Source organism: Melanotaenia boesemani, chromosome 19, assembly GCF_017639745.1.
Source record: "Melanotaenia boesemani isolate fMelBoe1 chromosome 19, fMelBoe1.pri, whole genome shotgun sequence".
Lineage (NCBI taxonomy): Eukaryota > Metazoa > Chordata > Actinopteri > Atheriniformes > Melanotaeniidae > Melanotaenia > Melanotaenia boesemani.
The window spans coordinates 26,318,999-26,342,219 of NC_055700.1; the positions used below are offsets into that span (position 1 = coordinate 26,318,999).

The 23,221-nt window shown below is 38.5% G+C and overlaps 1 protein-coding gene across 1 annotated transcript in view; it reads right to left on the reverse strand.

Moving 5' to 3' along the window:
* The window catches only part of LOC121630359 (cingulin-like protein 1), a 70,392-nt gene that overhangs the window by 34,984 nt on the left and 12,187 nt on the right, over positions 1-23,221 (reverse strand). The window contains exons 2-3 of the mRNA XM_041970624.1: positions 10,530-10,643; positions 7,677-7,807 (exon numbers count right to left, since the gene is read on the reverse strand). The gene's annotated coding sequence lies outside the window, so the exon portion shown is untranslated. The remainder of the gene's footprint in view (positions 1-7,676; positions 7,808-10,529; positions 10,644-23,221) is intronic.

Consider the following 23,221-nt stretch of genomic DNA (forward strand, 5'->3'; position numbering starts at 1 on the left):
CAGCATGATGATGCTGTGTTTTCAAATGTAACCTTCACATACAGTTGGAAACACTGAATAGCAGCTTTTTGTGGACTTCAGCATCAAAATATTGGTGAAATTAGATAAACTCATTCCCTATCAACCATTCAAAGTGAAAGTTCTGCATTTTATTTCTCCAGATAATAATTTATAATCATAACCTCACCTCTGGGTCACTGTGATCTGACAAGTTCATGGAATCAGATTTAAACAGAACATATCAGGGAGACATCAGATGAGTTTTTACAAAGATTTTAACATTCTGGAAGAAAAATGAACAACAGAAAATGAAAGAAAAGATATGGGTTGTGCCAGAGCTGAGTTGGGTGTTTTTCAAACCACCAGTCTTGCCTGTTAGTCTTGGCAACAAGCTGAACTCTCATTGCGTAACCAGACTACCACTCAGTCTGTGGGAAAATAACACCACCTCTAATCTGTCACAATCGAGCTGTTTCGTCCTCTGAGTCTGTTCTGATTTGCTCCTCTGAGCTTTAGACTCATTACACACTGTTATAGTTTGATTTTACCATTGTTTTTAAATGAAGCGGATCAGATGGTGAGACTTGTTTTGTGACACCTCCCTAAATCTGTAAGGGAGAAAATCAGAGCTGCATGCTGTTGATTTTATGATCAGTGCACTCAAATAATCATAGTGATCATTACAGAAGAAAACAGTTTTACAGGCTTAAAGTTTTCATTCCCATTTATAATTTCACAAGATATTTAGGTGGATTTCATCCATTTAAGAAATAATAGCGAATAGCAAAAGGACTGTTTGGAGATGTCATTCACTCACTGGCTACTTTTTTTTTTTTCAGCGCTACCTGTACCATTGTTGTTAACACAAATCAGCCAATCACATGGCAGCAACTCAGAAAATCTAGTCATGTAGACATGGTGAAGACGACTTGCTGAAGTTCAGACTGGGCATCGGAATGAGGAAGAAAGCCGATTGGGAAACGGGAACATTATGTGCAACGAATCAACCTGCAGCAACTGTGTGATGCTATCATGTAAACATGGAACAAAACCTCAGAGGAATGTTCCCAACATCTTGTTGAATCTATGACACCAAGAATTATGGCAGTTCTGGTCCACGCCGGTACCAGCAAGGTGGACCTGATAAAGTGGCCTGTCAGCGTAACTGTATATTATCTAGAAATGTATGTATTGGGTTAGGGTATTAAGTTCTTGAATTAGTTTTAGGTTGATGTTTCATAGAAGTAAATAATGAAAAAAATGTAGCTGCAACACAGAAAGTAGAAAGCACCGCCTCCACCCATCTGGTTACCAGGATGACGAGTCCGTCAGTGGTGATGACACGTGTTTCATAAACCACAGTTTATAAATAGAAAACTATTATCTAATAATTTATTTACACTTCTAGGTCTGTGTCACATCAGCTGGTCTTTAGTTGCCATAGTAACAGCCTGACAACCCAGGAAAATAGCGTGTTTATACAATACATTTCTAAGAAAGTGTACAAGTAAATATAAAGGGAATGTCAGCCATGGTGGAGGGAGGCGGTCGTAATCATAGCTAAAACACATAGCAAGAGGTGGGTCAAATTAACCTGAATGTCAAAGGAAACATACCAAGATGAGCTGAAACTGGCTTGTTTAATCATAGCTACACAGAAAAACACACATACACACTCACCAGCAAGCAGGAAATGGATGCAACTTAATACATATACCACATAATGCACATACCATTAATATAGCACTTATAAAACATTTATTTAAATCAAATTTAAAAAGTATTTTTACTAATCTCTAAAACAATGAACTATTACAACACACTTTACACTATTGCTGCTTTTTAAATCTCATTGTACTCAGTATAATGACAATAAAGGCTTTCTATTCTATTCTATTCTTCTATTGTCAATATATTGCTTATTAATTAGTTTTTCTCATTTTTGAGAAACCTGAATGACATTTAAGTGATTAGAGCTACAGCTGCAAGGAAGAGAAAGCTATGATTAGAAAGGGATGCAGGAATAAACAAATTGTTACTTCTTCCTGCTCCATTTCAGATTAATAATAGCTGTTATTTAAAAAATAACAAAACTACTATAACATTGTAATTTCGCTCTGGGATGAACAAAAAATGACTTTTCAATTCATTTAATTTTATTTAATTAAGCATATTTTGTCAAATGATACTCAATTGGTACAAAGAAAATATCCCCTACACCATTACATCTCCAACAGTCTGAAGTGCTGCTCCAAGGCAGGATGGATCCATGTTATCATGATGTCTCCACCTAATTCTGAGCCTAGCATCTGAATGTGGAGCTGAAATGGAGAATCATCAGACCAGCAACGTTTCTCCATCTTCTATTGTCCAGTGTTGGTGAGTGTGTGTGAATTGTAGCCTCAGTTTCTTGTTCTTAGCTGACAGGAGGCACCCGGTGTGTCTTCTACTGCTGTAGCCCATCTGCTTCAAGGCTGGATGTGTTGTGTGTTCAGAGATGCTGTTCTGCAGATCTTGGTTGGCTCCAGTAGTTACGTCTTGTTGCCTTTCCATCATCTCCAACCAGCCTGCCCGGTCTCTTCTGTCCTCTTACACCGTCAAGATATTCTGGTCCAGACAACCGCTGCTCAGACTAACAACATGCTACGTTCAGTCACTTCAACCCCCTTTTTTCTTCGTTCTGATGCTCCGTTTGAACTTCAGCAAGTCGTCTCCACCATGTCTACATGACTGAATGTGTTGAGTTGAGGCCATGTGAATGTCTGATTAGATATTTGTGTTAACAAATAATTGGACAGGTGTACCTATACCATGCAATATGTTGAGGTGTCAGTTATTATAACACACTTTTAAGGCGTGTCCAGGTTATGCAAGGACTACTTAGGTTTTAAAAGAAAAAGAAAATGCCTTGGCTTTATTCCCATTTTCCCTTCCCAAAAGCTCCACCCGGGGCTAAAGCAGACATTACCTCATAAGCCTCTAAAGTCCAAGGAAAACCCCAGTAAAATGAAAGCAAGGCTTCTTCCAGTAAGGTAAGTGGATGTAAGAATAGGTGCCATCATCTTGTTGGACAGGGAATCATCGAAGAGAAACTTCAGACAAGTAGCTTTCATCTCATCTCATAAAACATTTTCTCTGAACTGTGACAGGAGCCTGACAGGTAATGGCTTTGGGACCCGGTGCTGCTGGGAAATGATGGATTTCCTGGAATATGATTGCAATAAGGTGTGTATACGGGTGGGTGTATCTGCTGCCACACCTTGAGCCCGGAGATGAGTTTTAGCTTGTCTTGACTGCTAAAAGTGAAACCATTCAATGTCATGAGTACAAAAAGTCGGTGCAAAGGAGGTGAGACAGCAGTCATCAGAACCTTGGATGCAGTTTGGGGTTAAAACCTCAGAAAGTTTGGTCCATTGCTTCATACACATTGTTAAATTTAGAAAAGTTTTGCTAAAAAAAAAAACAAACAAAAACACAATGAATAAAAAAGACAATGTTAACACAACAATATGTAGCTAAATAAGATATAACACACAGATGTGTACTTACACATTCACACAGAGCAACAAAGTAATTAAACAACCATTCATTCATTCTCTGTACCACTTGGTCCATTACAGGTCACGGGTAAGCTGGAGCCTATCTCAGCATTCACAGGTGAGAGGCAGGTACACCTGGACAGGTCACCAGTTCATCGCAGGGCCAACACATAGGGGACAAACAACCATTCACACTCGCACACACTCCGAGGGAGAATTTAGAGTAATCAATTAACCAAACATGCATGTCTTTGGACGCTGGGAGGAAGCCGGAGTACCCAGAGAGAACCCAAGCATGCACGGGGAGAACATGCAAACTCCACACAGAAAGGCCACCGCCCTCAAGGTTCGAACCCCCCCAGCCGAGATTTGAACCAACGACCTTCTTGCTGTAAGGCTGTGGTGCTAACCACCACACCACAGTGCAGCTCCATTAAACAACCATTTACCCTTCAAACACACACACACGCACACCCACCACCCACACACACACACACACACACATATATGTAATAGGTGTATTAAAAATACTTTACGTAACATAACTTATACGTTTGTGTAAACTTTGTTCTGTATTTTTTTTTCTTTTTTCTTTAAAACACTTATTTAATTGGAGAGCTTTTATTTTCTTGATCCGGTTTCCTTTGGTGATGTCACTTCCTGTTCGCGCTCTGCTCCTCAGCAGCATAGATATCTAAAATAAAGGCTAGATTTTTCATCAGTGCTGCTGGCCAATAGGGTCGAACATCCACACTGGCAGCCATCTTGCCACAGTCAGCTCGCTCACTCATAACATTGTTTAAACTGTGCGTGCACTTTATAAACAACCATAACTTCCTCAATTTTATAGCGATTTTTAAAGGGGCTTTTGGTGGTGACTGTCTACGCCATACTGTGTGTAACTGATGTGCTCCTCCAGCAACAACACATCCTCCAACCCAGTCCTCTTCTATACAATGTACAGGACCTGCAGCAGTCTGATGGGCTGTGATTGGCTGGAACTCTCTGATGCCTGGCGAATGAGCCGCTCTGCTGCTCTGATGAGCCTCACTGTGCCTTCTGATGGAGAACACAACTATGCTGCATCTTTAAGTTGTTTTTCAACAACAAAAGGGGCAATTACAACATGATCAAGCATTCAGAATTATAGCCACATTAATAACTTTTGTAAGAAACCAAACTGTTTGTAAATCAGTCAAGATTTCAGTGAAATAAGAGTCTTTATGTTTGTGCAGATCCCTCCCCTTCCCTCAGATACCACAGATCAAGCGTGAGAGCAAGCCTGTGGCAAGATGGCCGCCAGGTGAGGACGTTCAAAACTTTGCCATAAAGTGTCTAGCCTTTATTGTAAATATCTATGCTCAGCAGTGTTGACAACTTAGCGATATAAGCTGTGTCCCAGATCAGGAGGTGTGTCCCAATTTAGGCTCTACGCACAAAGTGCAGATTTGTCGGCTACATATGTCATCATGGTGTGCCAAGCACAGTCCCCGTTCGGAGAATTTGAAGGAGCCTCTGAATCCGTCCTACAAATGTGCACTTCGTTTGGCCTCAAGTGAAGGCTGCTAGTGACGCATCCTTCGTGGCCTCTCTTCTCCCAGAATTCATTGCGCATTAGATGGTGGCGAATGAGCAACCGAGCTCATGTTTTAATAAAGTTTTGTTAAACAAATTTTAAAAAAGTATGTTTTTTTTTTTAAACTACACTACACTAGTAGAAACGTGACAAAATCAAGTAGATTAAAAACATGTTTGTTAAATGGCGACATTAACATTCTGTAATATTTGATATTCGTGGATTTTTAAGGGTTAATGAAGTGAGAGCGCCAGCTCTTTGCAAAGCTGTTCATTTAACATGTGGAGCTCCTCATTTTCAGTTTTAAGGTTTTCATTATCTTGCTGGAACTTTCCTTTGCATTTTCCAGACTCCTGCTTGTTTTCTGAACATCCTGTCAATACAAAATCTATTCACTGAAATGATAAAATAAAATTGCACACACAAGAACTGCCTTGATGTCTCCTTGACAACATAATTGTTCAATTCATCAACAGTGACATTGTCATGGAGACATCAACAGTGTTGTATGGTTGTATATCACAAATGTGAGTGGGCCGTTTATGGTTGTTTTTGTTGGACTGACATTAGGAACGAGTTCTGGTTGTTTCTCAACTCGTTGCAGTTTATTCATATTAAATAAGGAAAAGGTGATTTCTTTAAATGTTTTGTTGGATTATTTTAAAATAAACCTTAAACCTCTGAAACTACTGTTTGCATATCATAGGACACTTTAGTGAATGCATGTAAAGTTTACAGCTTCCACCCCTCCTTGGTCCTTTAGCTTCCAGCTGCAGTCAGAGCGGGAGACGTTCAGCTCTGCTTCAGGATCAGACTGAAAATGAAATGTGGAAAGCTACTGCAGGCTGATCCCAACCTTACTGTCTTACTTACTGTCTTACTATCAGATGTTTATGTCTATTATGTCTTCTGAAACACATTGAAGACTCTTACTCAGAGAACAGCTGGAGCTGCTGGTGAAAGGACTTAAAATGTCACTTTACCTTTGAGTCTCTGATGAGTCTCCATTTCAGCTCCACATTAAGATTCTAGGCTCAGAATTTGGTTGAAACATCGTGAAAATATGGATCCTTCCTGCCTTGTTTCAACGCTTCAGGTTGCTGCTGGTGTAATGGTGGGGGGATATTTTCTTGGCCCACTTTGGCCCCTTTAGTGCCACTGTGGTCTGGTTTAACCACCACAGCCTACCTGAGTATTGTTGCTGAACATCTTCATCCCTTTATAACAACAGTGGAGCATCTTCTGATGCTACTTCCAGCAGAATAATGCACCATGTCACAAAGCTCAGATCATCTCCACCTGCTTTCTAGAACATGACGATGGACTCCAACGGCCTCCACAGTCACCAGATCTCAGTCCAGTAGAGCAGCTTTGGGATGTGGTGGAACGGGAGATTCTCATCATGGATGCAGCCGACAAACCTGCAGCAACTGTGTGATGCTGTCATGTTAATATGGAGAAAACCCCTGAGGATGGTTTCCACCACCTGCTTCCATCTAACACACCAAGGATTAAGAAGGGGGTCCAACCTGGTACTAGAAGGTGGACCTGATAAAGTGGCTGGTGAGCTGAGATGCAGCTGTTTTAGTTTGGCATGTAAATCTTCCCAGATGTGAGCTGAGCTTATTTCCAATCAGGAAATGAGAAAAGACAGATCCTCCATGGTTTACTGAAACCAAGAGGATTCAGGTGCCGCAGCTCCACTGCTAGAAGCCTTTCGTCTAAACTACGTCGGGAAATTAATCACATTTGTTCAAAACCTTCTCAGCTTAGTCTTCTATGCTGGTGTTGACTTTACGTCCACTTTTTGAACGTGTAAATGATTCGTTTTCATATTTTATGTCCACTCTGCTCTACTTTGAGCACCACATTCATCAGCTTTTAATTTTCAATCTGAAGAGTTTGAAGAGTAAGAATTAAAATATGAAACTGCTTTACTATTTATTTTAAATTCTGTTTTGCTTCATTGGGAGAGAAAATTCTGAATGTTGACCTGAAATCAGAAACCCACTGAGGAGGAGGAGGAGGAAGAAGAATTCATCTGTCGTTGCAGTAAAATAGGGTCACAGCAGCTACTGAACACAAGGTTTTTTCTGCTTCCAGATAATAAAGGAGCATTCTCTTCTAATAAATGAGCCCATATTTATCTGATGTTTAATCTGGTTGACTTTGTTATTTTTTAAAAATAATTTATGTAATTATTTGTTAAAAACTGAATTAGGAAAAAAGTGAAAAAAACTGTGATACGATTTTCTTACATTTTAAATTCCTACATTTTTAGAAATATTAAATTTCTCACTGCCATTGTTAAGTTTTTGTATTTAAGTTAGCATAAAATTTCATATATATATAGGTCACCAGAAGGTACATTTGAGGGGGGCACAAGGGCCAAAAATAGGAATAAATACCGATAAGAATATAAACAAGCATTCATCCTTAAGTATGAGTCCAGGAGTAATAAAAATATTCTCTTAGAAGGGGAACAGACTTAAATAAAGTCAATAAGATTTTGTAAACACTCATGCTTCCATTTACTAAACATACAAGAAGTTTTTACTCACTGTGTTCGAATGTTGCTGAGCTCTTGTTCTGTTTGTCTCTGCAGCTGCTGGAGGTGAAAGGTCAGCTCTTGACTCAGAACAGCAAATCTCCACAGTTCGTCTTTTCCTGCGTTTTCCTTACACACCAAATCCTGAAAAGTGGAGGACATTTATCCTCATCAATGATAACTGCAACTCAGCCCTGACGAAATACACCAGATAGATGAAGCCTTTTGTGTCTAAGAAGAAAAGCCTTAAGGCCCACATCTCTCCTTCCAAAGACAAGCTAAACTATTATTCCATTTATGTATTAACCCATTGAAAGGTTCATAGTAATAAAACTTACATAATGTCTAAGAAAAGTGTTTTTCTTGGCCTCATCGCAGTCTAAAGTCTATGATCCAAGTGGAAACATGTGCAGGGCAAACAAATGATAACGTTTTGTGAGTTGCATAACTGGAAAGCAAGACATTGCTTTTTCAAGCAATTTTCATTCAAATAATCAACTTCATTTTTACAAATCCAGCACACCCAAACTGTCTAATACACTCCAGGTGGCCATGTTGTCAACAACCTCATCTTTGGTCCTGCAAACAACAGTCAACATTGCTGCTGTTAACTCTTTAATCGCCAAATTCACAAAACTGCAAGATAGCTTAAACCTTATACCACTTTCTACATATATATATATATATATATATATATATGTATATATATATATAATACGGCTGCCAACCTGTGATGCCACAATATTAAATCAGATGAGTAATTTTACTGAGTAAATGAGTAATTTTTACTGATAAGTTACAGTGGCTGCATTAGCATGCTAACAGGAACATTTAAATAGGCTGGCTATAGCAAGTAGTTCATCAGTGTTTGAATTCTGACTACAAATAACATGAAAATATATTCAAAATGCTGCAGTTTTTTTTTATCTTTAAGTACTGTACCTTAAACAACCAAAACTCATACAGTATATTGAAGAACTACTATCAAAGCAGGAGTGGATATTTTCTCTGCTAGCTGAAGCACTAGCTTCTCAAATGGCTTGCTGAGGTTTTGTGAGACATCGGCCAACATTTCAGGGCCTCCAGAAGATCTAACTTTGATCTCCAAGACAGTGAAACTTATTTGTGAGACTTAAAGTGGTGTGGCATGTGGTGTAGCAACATTAGCATTAACATTAGCATTAGCATGTGTAGAAGCATGATTTATATTCCCATTACAGAGCACAATAACTAATTAAGATTTATTAACAATAACATAGAGGCCATACAGGCAAAAAATAAATAAATTCATGAAAATCAATACACCCATTAAAAAATATTTAAAAAAGGGAAATTTGGGAACCAAATGTCATAAAGTTGCTCTCCTCTGTTCTTTCATTGCTGGTAAATAAAAAAGCCATATCCTTAGGCTGGATTTATTGTTATTTTCTTAAAATTACTGCCTCTCTGAACAAAAATCCCAAATAAAATATAGTTATTTTGATTTCAAATGGGAAATAAGGGCATCTCGTGCAGTTTACTGAATCGATGAGAGTCATCGTGTAACAGTGAAGAGTATTTGAAACAAACAAAAAAAATGTCAGCTCTCAGTAGTCAGTCTCAGTTTGTCAAGCATAGCAACATGGTGAGCAAAACACAAGAGAGTGATAAATTGTCTGCAGGCTGGTTAAGGGAACGGTTAAGTACAGACATACAGACTGAGCACATAACAAATAAAGACAAAGTTCAAGAAGGTTATATCTGTTCTGGTTGAGTCTGAACATGTTAATGTGACAAGAGTCCTTCAGTGAGCTGCTGTGGGCTAAAAGACAACAGACCGCCTGAGTCATTCTGGCAGAACATGAAGATCACCCTAATCCACCCCTTCATCTGTCTGTCTGTGTCCATGTGACTCAGTCCGTGAGACAAACTGGCTCCACATTCACGCAGCAGGCAAATCGGATTGGTTTGTCAGATGCGAGATTTATTTCCTCAAAACTTACAAGTGACTTAGTTTTGCATCATAATCACTCAGTAATTAATCTAGACATGTTAATAAAAAAAATCAGCTTCATGTATGAAATAGATATTTTTAGGTAAGTAAATACTTGTGATTGCAACCATTTATAAATTCCAGCCAGGGTGGGCTTTTTTGGACACATTTAATATTTTCCAGCCATCGCGATCACTTTAAAATTTCCCCAAGCTGACATTAAACCCTACTGACTAGCGTTTCAAGTTCAATTTGATTGTTTTCATTGTTTCACTTTCTGCAATTAAGACTTCAGAGTATGAAATAAATTGGATTTGAGCTGCCTGTCTGAACATGGCCTCAGGAGAGATCTGTAAAAAAGAAAAGAAGGGAAAGGAAAGGCAAGGAAAGGAAAGGAAAGGCAAGGAAAGGAAAGGAAAGGAAAGGAAAGGCAAGGAAAGGAAAGGAAAGGCAAGGCAAGGCAAGGAAAGGAAAGGAAAGGCAAGGAAAGGAAAGGAAAGGAAAGGAAAGGAAATGGAGGATGAGAGAAAGACAGGGGGAGAACAACCTCACGAAGATTCCCTTACAGAAATACAGTAAAGAGAGAAGAAAAAATAAACTATTGGCTAAAAGAAAGTGGTGATAAAAAACAAAACCCCGCACAGACCAGTTGGAGGAATGCTGTTAAGGTGGTATGGAGCAATTAGCCCTGTACCCTCTAGCAAAGATTCCTAAACAAACTTAAGCTTTAGAAATGCAAATCTCAACCTCAGCAAAGATAAAATGACTCTGTTAGTTTCTTACTAAAGGTATAATGTTGCCAGGAAAACAGCTCTCTTTATGTCATGCATGCCTCTCATGCTCATCTTCTCCACGCTGCACATTTTAAAAACTGTAAGAGGTGGTGCAATGTACCTGCTGGTCCTCAGCGATGGGAAACCGAAGAAGGTTAACTTTGTCTTCTATCAGCTGCCGTAGCTTATTCAATGAAGTCGGGAGTTCTCCTTTATGTTTCTGGAAATCTGGAGACTTGAGAAAGAGAAGGAGACACAAATATTTTATCAACTGCGATGACAGCAACCGCCGCTCAATGAATCTGTCTCGGGTTTCACAACCAGCCGCTTTTGCAACAACCGAATACCGCTGAGAGTCTGAGTCCTACTGGCTGTTGATGCAACATTTTCTTTTTATGTATTTATTTTGACTGAAATCTCAACCAAACTTTCTGTAATCTCGACCCTAAATGAGCACTGTGACTGCAGAGGATGTTTCCTCTCAGCCGGATTCTGAAAGTTATTCAGCCTGAATGTTTAGATGGTCAGCTGGAATCTGAGACAAACACCCATTTAGGAGGACGTGCATCTCACTTTCCTTTGCATTTTTTCACCTGAGATAGAAACAGAACCTATAAGGTAAATAAAACTGAAATCTTCAACTGTAAGGGCCATATTTTAAAATATATGACAAATATAGAAATAGGGTGCACCTCAACTAACATTTTGTATTATCTTTTGATGTATTTTTGCCTTTTATTATTTAGATATTATTAAAACGCTAAAAAAAAGCCTGAAAAGCTTTTTGTTTTAAATACAAAACGTTTCACTTTGTCAATAAAACCAACAGAGTTTACTAAAAATGTTGCTGTAAGAGTGATTTGTCTAAAAGGCAACAATGATCCTCACACCTGAGCAGGTGAAGTTAAAGAGTCATGTTTTCTCTTGATTTATTCCAGCGGTCGGCAACTGGTGGCCCGTGGGCCAAAACTGGCCTGCCACCGTTAATATCTGGCCCGTTGTTATAAGCCACACGTGTTGTATTGATTTTTGTACTTTCTTTTGTTATCCGTTCAGCCTAGGATCAGGACAAATGCAGAAGTGACAACTTTCCGCTTCAAGCTTTCCGTGTTAACTATGACCACCTCAAATGTCCCACCAATAACACAGTACTTCAAAAAAATTCACATTTTTTTCCAAAAAACATTAATTACTGACTAATTAGGATGAAAAACTGTAGAAGCTCCTAATGATAATAAATAAAGTTCTGAAGTGAACCAGTGAACAACTGAGCCTGTGTGCCGTAGAGTTAGCAATATTAGCTAACAACTGCTAACAACAATGCTTCATAATATGCTAATGATTTATATTATCGTAAAGCTTGCCACCACATTAAACAGTTTAACAACAAAAGTGAACATTAGTTTCCTGCTGGTAAATTAAACAAGACAAATAGACAACCTAATGGGAAAGCATCATGTAGTTGCTTAGTAGTGGTATTATTTGGGATTTGTGAGTACCAAATCTTCTCGGGGAGCTGAGCTAAAAGAGCCAAATCTTTGAAAAGAGCAGGACCTCCCATCACTACTGCACTGTACTGCATCAGGACACATTTTAATTACAAGAAAAACGTCCTTTGAGACAAATCACAAGTTTTATCCATGTTTCTTCAGCATTATTAACCATTTAACTTTACACACTCATCACATCTGGTAGTTTTATGACTTTTACATCCTTTTCATCAAATGAACAGTTCAGACAGATGTCATCACCTTGGTAGGGAGCTGGTGAGATGATGCTGTATAAATGCTGCATTATGATGAAGAACAAGATGTAGAACAACATATAGAAATACATTACATGCAGCATTCCCTTGCTTGGACATCGGAGGTTTACCCGGGCAAAGGTCATTTTACACTAAACATTAGTTAGAATTTAATAGTTTATACTTGGGGTGGTACCTGGGGGTCAGTCAGATTTTAAGGGTGGTCTGTTGCTTATTTGACTATTTAAATCTAAAAGCAAATCAAGGTTTAAAAACATTTGATCCATCAATTGTATTTAAGTGGCTCAACATTTTTCATTCATCTCATTTTGTGTAGTTAGTTCAAACTGGTATTTAAAGTGACCTGGAGGAGAATTCCACATCTTCATCCATCTCTCTACATGTCAACATGTCAGGTGCACGACCCTCTGCTAGTGTTTATGGTGATGAGTTGTGTTTAAATCTGCACCATAATGCCTGAGAGCAAATTACCTAAATACACGAACTCTAAAATCACTAGTGAAAGGGTTTGCTTTGATTAAAAAAAAAAAGAAGAAGACAAAAACAGATTAAAAACAAAGAAGAACAGAAAAACTATTGCAGGAAAAAACGCAGAGCTTCATATATGTGTCAAAGTGCTCCACAAGCTGTCATTTTTTTGTCATATTTATTCTGTAGAAGAGGGTTATAAACCGGAGGTGTAAATATCAATGCAACTGTTCCTGTTGGGCAGACTTAGCTGGAGGGGGCCTCCCACCCACCGCGGTTTGGAGCCCGTCACAGAGAGCCATTGTCAGGCTGCGCTCAAGCCCTGACTTGGATGATGCATTTGTAGGTTTTTCTCTTAAAAGAAAATATCAATCTTCATTCATATATAAAAGTACAGATGGACAGTGGGCAATTAACTTTTTTCCTCGCCTTATAAGTTGATGCATTCAAATCATGAGTGGGCAGAGTGTTCATAACACACTGAGACTGTGATGTCTGATTAAATTAAATCAAATCAAGTCTATTGTGTTTAAATCCCTCTAAAAGATAACATGCGCCAATAGTAACTTAAGGAAGAACGATTTTTTCTTTTCTTATAGATGATTGAAATGAGACAAAAAGTTTCAAGTTACAGTATTTACATAGTATGCAGCATTCAAAGACCCAACAAAGTAATTTTCTTTACAAAAAACTTAATTATAAAGTAAAATAGTGCCTGATGAATGTGTTCTCTCATCATGACCTCCCACCCCGTTGCCTGGAAATGATGCTTATATACTGCTCATTTGTTTTCCTAATCATGTTTCCCAACAGAAGATAATTGGTGGAACAAATTAGTTGTATAGAAGTAAAATTTCAAGGAGATATGAGTCCTCAAAACAACACAACCTCACATTGTCTATGGTTTGAAATTAAATTATAAACAAATGCTGACTATGCCATCAAGTTCTTCAAATGCTAATAACCACATTTAAAAACAAATGGTTTTTGAAACAAACAAAAAATAACTCCAGAAATTAACCCTTTCTAAATAATTATATTAAGGTTAACTGTAGCTAATTGGCTAAGATTAAACTAACACTTCAGACCTTCTGGCTTAAAAGGACCGGGCCAACTTTTTTGTCTAAAGCTATTACTTCAATGTTTAAAGGTGTAGCCTGATATAAAACCTTAGTAAACCACTAGGTGTCACACTTAAAGCTCCATCAACGTAGACCATAACAGAGACAAAATAGTTAAATCTAATGTGGAGTTGAAAAAACGACATCTTAGAACTCCAAGTTAATCTTTTGTAAAACTTGTTTAGTCACCTGAGGAAAACCTGGAATCTTTTAGGTTTAATTGCATGAATGCTTGCACAGCAATCCCATCTGCATAATGAGTTAAGAAAACACCAGGCAGACAAATATCCACCACCATGTCTTCATTTTGCAAGTAATTGGCTGCTGCATTGAGGTTTGAAATATTATTTATTAAACCTTTAAATGTCTGGAACGGGGCTGCATTGTAACGAGACAAATAATAAATGAATAAACTGTGGGTTGTGCATTTACAGGCTACGTTATTAGCTAGCTTCAGCCGAAGTGTATAATATACTTATTAGGTTAAGAGAAAGATTACAGCAGGATGTCACTTTAGAAAGTTAATAAACTGCTTTACGTGATGTAACAGCATATTTTTTTTTCCGTGTTGATTTGTTTATGAAAGATCTTAATATAAAGTGTTTCTTTAATAACTGTTTACCTCGTACTTACATTTACACCTTTTTTATTATACTTGAATTTTAACCTTGTGTTACTGTAGGTAAGCGGATTCGTTGTGGTATTTAGCGCTTTTACCCTAAGCACTTTAAATCATACATCACATTCACACATTCACACACACATTCGCACACTAATGGCGGAAGCTGCCATGCAAGGTGCTCAACCACGACCCATCAGGAGCAATTTGGAGTTCGGTGTCTTGCTCAGGGACACCTCGACATGAGCTCGATAGGCTGAGGATTGAACCGGCAACCCTCAGGCTACAAGATGACCACTCTACCCACTGAGCCACGCTGCCCTATGTGCCATTTGTACACATAGCTTGTGTGCTTGTTACCGGAGGATTCCACTATGGGGTGCATTACAGAACTCTTTCAATTGATAGACTTGATGGAGTTGAAAAATTTTCAGGGTGTGACCAAAACAACGAACATGACGACAATAGAGAAAGTTGGCATTTAATGTTGAGGTCACAGAAAAAGAAAAAAATGACAGCAGTGGTATCATAGAAGTTATGTAAGGGCCAAACACGCTGTGTCTTCCAAATTTTCTGTCATTTTTAACCCCATCAATCCTGTGACCTTACATTTGGCCAAACTGGTCCCTACACTGCCCTCTGCTACTTGCACAAAGTAGCTTTTAAACACATACCATCAATTTCTGAGGATGTCCCCTTCAAACTAACAAAACAACAAGGTTAGCTGGGCTAGCACATTTGTTTCCAGGCTAGCTAAGTTGTAGGAAATGTAGCCTCAAACTCAGTGCTGATGCTTACAAACAAACACAATTAAGTAACTCTTCAACCAGTAAATCTACAGCAAAAAAATTCATAATTTCAGCTGATGTAGACTACATGTTCTAGACTGAAAAAGAAATATCAGCTGATGTCCAGATATTTCCACTACTAGCTCATCCACAGATAGTTTAACACAGATTTTAAAAAAGAAAAAAAAACTGATTTAGTTAATAAGCCACATGACTTAAATGTCCAAATACTTATAACCAAGCTGTGTTTCACAGCTTTAAAATACAACTTATATCAGTAAAATGTTTTTAAAATACTCACTGCAGGACCTGGAGAGTGAGAAGTGTTCATGATGACATACAGACTCAAAAGTAATTTCCTGTCTGAGCTCAGACCACAGGGGTTTCTGTGTTTGTATGTGTGTTAATGGGTGGGCTGCACTGCTGTGTACATGGAGATGACCCTAACTACAACCTCCTGCGAGCAGAGAGAATGTGAGTTGGCCAGTTAATTTCCAGCCACAGCGGCCAGAGTTCGTGTGCTTGATTGATCAGCCCACTCAACCTCTTACTTAAGTTTTAGAGAGCAAAAGAGAGAGAGGAAGAGAGAAAACAATCCATGAATGAGAGGAGGAGTTAGAGGAGCTGGAGAAGTTTCACTGAACTGAGTCACTTTGCTGTAATGTCTGATGTCACCACTAATGCTAAATGAATTCATGCTACATTTTAGTTTCCTCCCTCACATCAAGTTGCAGGAGTCCCACCTTAAGGTGTGTTTGGGTGGTGATAAGCAGGCGGGTTAAATGAGGGTGGAGCCTCGCTGTACACCTGAACTTCTCTCTACTTTCTAGCTGACTCGGAAGATGTTATGCAACAAGATTAAATGTCTAAGTAAGAACATGTTGAGTAAAAAATATCATACAGATTATTTTTTACAAAGAAAAACTAGTAGTTTATCCTGATTTTATCATGGTTTTGGCATCTAAATCTTTCATAAAATGGGGTTTAGGAATGAGATCAGCTAATTTCAGGGCAATAAGCATTTCCATCATAGCTGAGGTCCAGTGGAGCTCAAAAGACATCAGCAGGCAAATAACTTGTTCTCCCCTTAAAAGGAAAAAAACAAAACAAAACAGATCTATGATATTTTAGAACATTTTCATGTCCCCATATGGATCACACATGCTTCACATGTGCTTCACGCGTGTTTCATGTCTTTCAAATGTGCACTACATTTGGAAACAGGATTTTGGAACATTTCGATTTGATCCACAAAAGGATCACATGATCTTTGTAGAACACTTTACAAGTGTTCCACATGTTTCATGTGTGTTCCATATGTTTCACATGTGCTTTACATGTGGAAACGTGGTTATATAACATTTTCATTAGATCAACACATGGCTCACAGATGCTTAACATGTGCTTTGCATTTTACATGTTTCAAATGTAGAAATGTTTTTTTTGGAACATTTGTATGGTCTGAAGGTGTCACGTGTGGAGCATATGTAAAACATGTGCAACACATGTAAATCACATGTCAGTGACATTTAATCCTTATGTGGATCACATAGAATTGTTGGAAAACCACGTTTCCACATGTGGAGCACATGTGAAACACATGGATCACATATGCTTCACATGTGTTCCATAAGTTACACGTGCTTCACATATAGATCAAACATGATTGACATGTGTTTCACATGTTTCACATGTGTACCGCATGTTTCACATGTGCTCCATCCATAGAAACATGTTTAGGTTTTTTGTGTGTGTTGTTTTTTTTTTTTTTTTACATTTTCATGTGATTTTCATGTAATTCACAGGCGGTCCAAAAAACCTGTATTTCACACATGATCCACATAAAAATGTTTTTAAACCACGTGTGGTTCACATGGTCTTGGATCACAAGCAGTTTTTCTGTTAGGGTCTTGAAGATGTGACTTTTTAGAGTGGCTTTTTATAAGGATGTGGTCTATGATTTTGTGGAAATTGTTGGGCAGGCTGACTGATCTATAAAATACAAAATACAAGCAGATATAGAAATGATCTTTCTTGTAAGAAACTACTTAAAGATTAATCAATCGGTTATTGTGGGCAAAACTTGCTAACATGCCAAATATGATAGACAGTGTGACATTTGACATCATAAAGTCATATGTAGACACTTTGTCAGGCTTTCTGCCATCAGGAATGTTGTAAAATTAGCCAAAACAAAACTTTAAATTTAGATGTGGTAATATATATGAAAGATCATTTAACAGGCAAAAAAGCAAAATAAATTATTGTTAGTGTCATCCCTGCCTAACTGCAGGGGAATACACAAATCTAATAAATATAAACCAATTTGATATGAGTGTCACCCTGACAAAAATTAAAAAATTGGATTGCTAAGAAAGATGGAAAAGTTAGCAGAATATACAACAAACAATGTTCTGTAAAATTCAACAATCAGCAGATTAATTAGTTGCAGGTATGGGTGCCACAACTGGGTATTAAAGGAGCACCCACTGAAGGTTTTAGTCTTTTCAAGAAAACTTGAAAGTAAGAAAGAATTCTTGCCTTCGAACATCTACAATGGATAATATTGGTCTAGAGAAATCTTATTAAAGGCGAAAATACTGAAAACAACACATTCAGGAGTTCCATAGAAAAACATTATTGCTCAATACCCATAAATCCTTAGCTGTGACTTGTAACTGTATTACACACCGAGGGAGTCATAGATGCATGGAAATGTTGCCCAGAAAGATGATGTACATAAGTTCTGTTAGGGATGAGTCCACATTTTTGCTGCTGGTGTGAAAATGGCCGTCCGGTTTTGGATGTAGATGGCAGGCTATATAATGGAATTTTGGAAATTCATTTTTCCTGAGACAAGTCTTTATTTCAGCAGAACAATGCCAGACCTCCTGCTGTACACTTACAACAGTGGCTTCACAGACAGAGTGCTTGTTTGATTGGCTGCCAGCAGTCCAGATCTGTCTCCTACTAGAAATGCATGGAGGATCTCCTGCATCATGAACTGGAGCTCTAAAATTTTTTAGAAATCTTGTGGAGCAATGGTATGGATGACGTTTTCCACCCAGCCAACCTTAGTAAAATCCCTGGAACATTATCAGGTATGAAGATATGCAAATTTTGCAGCATATATTCTGAAAGATTTATTGCCTGTTTATAAGGGCTGCACCCTCCGTCTCTTAACTTTATGCTTCTTTCCACTTGCTTTCCTCCATCTTGTTGATAGGTACAAATACAAAAAGTATCAATTTAAATGCAATAGGGTGCCTCATCTATTATTCTGAACATGCTGTAAAGAAAACAACTATTTAAATCATCTAATTTCTGCATACAGAGGTTTACGTGCACTCCCTCATTTACAGTCTCTAGTTAATTTACAATTCTCAATCAACGCCAAGTCTTTAGACTGTATGGAGTATCAAAAGCACCTGGAAAAACGTCACACAGAACCACAAACTATATGCAGTAGAAAGTGGACAGGTAAGGGTGCCAGGATTGGGTATAAAAGGATAAAAAAACAAAGAACTTAGATTTTTCAACATCTACAGTGAACAATGTTGTGAAAAGAATGATCTGGAAAAATCTCAGTCATAATAGGGAAGAAAAAGCGAAAACTAGTATTGGATGCATATAACCTCTGAGCCATCAGTCAACGCTGCATAAGTTGGTGAAAATGTCAATACAACCTTAGTAAGTCAAATCCCTAATCTGAAGCATAAAACTGTTTTTGATCCTAAAATATTAACCTAATTATAAAAGTAACTTCTCTGACTAATAAAAAACATCAGTGAAAGCAAAATTTCACTGATAAGACAACTATTTTTTTCTTCTTGAAACCTCTGCCAGCATCTCAAGGAGTGTTTCATTCTTTTTAGATGAGACAATGCAGACTCTCTGTGTCTGAACAAATTATTTTGTCCAGTCTGGGGAGGTTTCTTGTCTGTGCGCAAGAAGTTATGAATCACCAGTCATCATCTTAGTCATTTATACTGTATAGCCACACTTATAGTAGTTTTATAGTTATAGTAGTATTATAGTTCTTTTTTATCTCTTTACTTATTCACCTTTTCCACATTTTGTTTTATCTTTTTTAAACTGACAAAATTACAGCTTGTTGCAACTGAGTGATTTCTTATCATTTACAACTAGAGCTTAACCTTCATAAATAAACAGGTGAGAGGTTTATTGAAGTGCACTGCCTGAATAACAACACATGTCATTACTCAGCAAACAGATGGGTCTGTGAAGTGCACGAGGAAACCTCCCTGCTCAGCACACCTTGCTTGTGACTCACGGCTTTGGCATGTCAGCTAGTGTGGTGTTGCACTTTGAACCATGGGAAGCTTTAAAGTTGGAGAAATCTTTCAGGCTCATTTAATGACCAGGAGGGGTTTCCTCATAATGGAAACAAGTATAAGTTTATTACCGCTGTAAAAAGGAAAAGAAAATGGATTTAAAGGTGTAGTTAAATGTCTTCTTACAGTATTTTGGAACCAGTCTCCCCAGCAATCACTTCTGCTTGGTTGATAAGGTTTGTTACAAATGGTATTCCAGTTTATCACAGTTGAATTGGCCGAGGGTTGAGATCAGGGTACTGTGCAGGCCAGTTGAGTATTTCCACAGGAAGCTATGTGTTTTTATCCCAAACTTCTATCCAATAAAGGAACATATTCTTCAAGGCACCACATCCAAACAACCTTTACAGTCAATTAGTTCATTCCCTTAAATACCAAAGGCACTCAAACCTGGTGGTATCTGTCTCTGAACTAAATAGGATGTTCGGTCCTTTCTTGAATACGACCCATGTGTTGGTTCCTATAAGAGACCAAACACCATTGGGAAGCGTTTCCTATTTCAAGTCACATGGGCCGTTTTAAAAGGAAGAGAGGGGTGGGTGGCATGATTTATGATGCTAGTTTGGGAGCAAGACACTGATATCTTTCTTGTAATAGTACAATAAGACTGACTTCAGACAATACAATCATAAGAGTATATATTTTTACTGTCACATTACCTTGATGGATGCTATTTTGCTGGTTGCCTTGGTGACACATAAAAACCACAAAACAACATGACCTATCTGGGTTAAAAAATAAAACTACTTGGTTAAGGTAAAAAATCCACACAAAATCATAATTATCATCTTAGTTATCACATCCCCACACAATAAAAACAACTAGACATGAATTATTTATATAATTCCAATGTATTAGATTATTATCACATCTTTGGAGCTTGTGGCCATGCAATAATACCTCATCCTCACACCTTAGAAGGGATCTATATGTGTTTATGGTCTGGTTTTTAATAAATACGCTCTTCAGCCACTTTATTAAGATGACCTTGCTAGTACTAGGTTGGACTTCCTATTTCTTTCAGAACTGCCTTAATTCTTGGTGTCAGATTGAACAAATTGTTGGAAACATTCCTCAGAGGTTTTCTCCATATTGACATGACATCATCACACAGTTGCTGCAGGTTTGTCACTGCATCCATGATGAGAATCTCCCGTTCCACCACATCCCAAAGCTGCTCTACTGGACTGAGATCTGGTGACTGTGGAGACTGTTGGAGTCCAGTGAACTCATCGTCATGTTCTAGAAAGCAGGTGGAGATGATCTGAGCTTTGTGACATGGTGCATTATCCTGCTGGAAGTAGCATCAGAAGATGCTCCACTGTGGTCATAAAGGGATGGACATAGTCAGCAACAATACTCAGGTAGGCTGTGGTGGTTGAACCAGGCCACGTTGGTACTAAGGGGCCCAAAGTGGACCAAGAAAATATCCCCCACCTTTACACAAGCAGCAGCCTGAATCACTGATATAAGGCAGGATGGATCCAAGTTTTCATGATGTTTCCACCAAATTCTGAGCCTAGCATCTGAATGTGGAGCTGAAATGGAGACTCATCAGACCAGCAACGTTTCTCCATCTTCTATTGTCCAGTTTTGCGAGTCTGTGTGAATTGTAGCCTCAGTTTCCTGTTCCTAGCTGGCAGGAGCGACACCGGTCTGGTATTCTGTTTCAAAAAGACATTCTGGTCCAGACAACTTCTGCTCACTTTTCTCCTTCTCTGTAAACCCTAGAGATGGTTGTGTTTGAAAATCCCAGCAGATCAGCAGTTTCTTAAATAGTCAGATCAACAACCATGCCACGTATAAAGTCTCTTAAATCCCCTTTCTGTCTCATTCTGATGCTCAGTTTGAACATCCAAAAGTTGTGTTAACAAGCAGCTGAGCAGGTGGTGCTAGTAAAGTGATGTGGACCTTGTTGTCAAGGGACACTGTAACAGACTAAAGGGGCCGTATACGCTAAAAATAAACCTACTCCTGCTCTCAGAGTTCATTGTGACCCTTTGGAAACAAAACCTCCAAGACAGTTTAAAGTCTGTATATAGTAAATCCACTGTGGACTGTGGTCAGGGTTGTCCTGCTGGGTTGGTTAGCCTATTTGCACTGTACAGACTGTTTTCTTCTCTATAAACACACCAGTAAAACCAGTTTGTCTACAGCTAATGATGAGGTGAATGAGCAACATACCACCTCTTCTGTGTTTGCTTTCTCCCGCGTTGCCTCTCCCCATTCAGCTGCAGCAGTGTCTGACCAGTTCCTCTATTAGGCTAACGTCAGTAGCTGCCAAGCAGATGTCTGACCACACTGTCATTGCCCCTGACAAACACAACAAAACAACTGGCCTCTGTGCTTCCTGAAAAGCAATAACACTAAAAAAAAATTAAAAGTAAAATAAACACGTCACATATTGGACAGAATCTAAGAACATATATGGAAGTTAAACTGCATCAAAAGCATAACAGATAAACTCCAGTCTTTTTCTGCAACAGTCAAACTTGGAATGCAAAATGAATGTCATGCATTTACCATATAAAGGTATTTCCATAAGTTGTTTTAGGGTTTGTAATAATACCGCTCTCCCAAACACCCAACGACATGCCAGTACACTTAAACACACAGGTGTGCAGGGCTGAGTCTTACAATGAGCTCCTCCTAAAGACACACCTAAAAATGATTAAACTGTCTTTGGGCTGTCGTTTGTTAGGCAGAAAGGAATGTTAGCATAACACACAGACATGCAGGTAGATCTGCTGACAACCAAACAGGTGTAGCTTGCATTAAAAATACTCTTGTATGTTCTTGAATATGAAGCATGGCGCTGATCCAGAAACAAAAAGCAGCGGTTGCTTACTCAAACTGTAAAAGAATAAATACAAGGAAAAGCAATAACTTTGTAGTTATTTGAGCAGGTTGTACAAACTGCTGTCATAGTGCTGCTGCACCACAAAATCAGAGTGCAAAGTTTTAGCAAAGCTGCTTTCAGTGATTACAGTGAGCTAACAAACACAACAAGGTCAGAATAAATTCTTTGGACAAGTGAAGGATAGAAGTGAAAAAGTCTGCAGAGTTACTGAGTGATTGAGTCTGATGTGACGGTTACATCTGTTAGTGATTCAATACCACAGAGAGCATGGTTCAGGGGAGATGATGGATCAAGATAGATAGTGTTTTCATTGACATTTTAGACCATGCAAAGCATGCAGTGCTGCTTGTGTCACTTAGAATAACTTAGAACAAGCTGCAGAAGAAACCCGCAGGGGAGGATTAACCCCTAAACATTCACCGGTCTAACTACTGCAGGTCTACTACTGGTATTTAAAAGCAACGTTGTGAACCTAAGCACATTGTAATCTGACTTGTTTCAAAATGACTAACCTTTGTTATTTACATTCCTGGACCAGAAACCACCCTGCAGCACCTAAGGACTTTCACCTCAAATGGTTTTACTTTACCGTGCTAGTGCTGGGAGGTATACCTACCTATAACTCTCTTTTTACTTTTGTTATTTTTATTAGTTTGTTTTCATGAATTTGTCTTATACCACAAATAGAGTTTAAATAGCCCAGGCAAGGCTGGGAATGTGGCACTCAACTGAGGGGGGACCTTTTTCACTGCTGCACCACTAAACAAGCAGCAGAGCAGCTGAGTTATCGGAGATGTTGAACAGTAAAAATGGACAGAGAAACTTTAGAAAGTGAAG